The sequence below is a fragment of the Sinocyclocheilus rhinocerous genome, unplaced genomic scaffold (genome assembly GCF_001515625.1).
Source record: "Sinocyclocheilus rhinocerous isolate Xijiao unplaced genomic scaffold, SAMN03320098_v1.1 scaffold1687, whole genome shotgun sequence".
Taxonomy (NCBI): Eukaryota; Metazoa; Chordata; class Actinopteri; order Cypriniformes; family Cyprinidae; genus Sinocyclocheilus; species Sinocyclocheilus rhinocerous.
Genome location: NW_015660051.1, coordinates 278,424 through 279,396, shown reverse-complemented (window position 1 = coordinate 279,396; position 973 = coordinate 278,424). Strand labels below are relative to the sequence as shown.

Here is a 973-nt window from a genome sequence, read left to right as displayed (position 1 = left end):
ATATATAATTTGTTAATTTTTTGATGAATACAATTTTTTTTTTAATTATTTTTAATTCTTATTTTATGTTTTATTTACTTATTTCATTCAATTGTAATTATAATCTGTGAATTCTCAAGAATGCTTGTTGAGTCAATAGAAACTGAGAAAACTGTCAATGAACAGATAGATGCAACCTTGTTATCATCGCACAATGGAATGGATATTAAAGAAAATATATGATAGCACTCACCTGATATAATAATCATTCCTGATGAGCAGCAGGTGCTGGATGATGGATAGGAAGTAAGGTTCTGAGCCCGTGTCTTTCACCATGTTGGACAGGAGATGGTACACTTCACCCATATCAGTGCATAGATGGTTAAGGACACAACTGCACACACTGCTTGCCATGCAGTAAAACAATGTTTATCTAAACATGCCATTTCAATATGTATGGATATAAAATTGTATATAAGACTGTAACGGCAGGACAAATCCGACAAATTATTATTTGTTTGTATTACTATTTAACAAATAATCCAACAGACCCCCTCACCCAACAACCAGACTGGGTGCCGGGATGTCTGTGAACGATCCCCCAGGACCCTGGTTACATTTTTATCATGTAGAAAGAATCCCCCCCCTACTTAATTCACTTTGAAACAGACACATACTGCCCATAGGAAAGGACTTCTTTCATTAATTCATAGCCAAACCTTTCTATGAATGAATATGCATATCCCAAGGTCACTGTGTGTATTATTACTGTTCTTGTATATTGTCTTTTGTATTGTATACTGTTTTATGCATGCTTATGATACTACCATTAGTTAATGTAACCTCACCTATAGCATGTTTGGTATCTACAAATTTGTATTTTGATGATCTAAATTAGCGTGTATATGTTGATACCCATGCAACATATTAAGTGTTCTAGGAATCTTTAATAGTTTTTGCATCAACACCATGCTCGAAGACAAAGACTCTTTCC

The 973-nt window shown here is 34.1% G+C and overlaps 1 protein-coding gene across 1 annotated transcript in view; it reads right to left on the bottom strand.

Annotated features, from left to right (window-relative positions):
• Positions 1 to 973, bottom strand: part of LOC107724831 (protein diaphanous homolog 2-like) — a 471,924-nt gene that overhangs the window by 309,799 nt on the left and 161,152 nt on the right. The window lies entirely within an intron of this gene.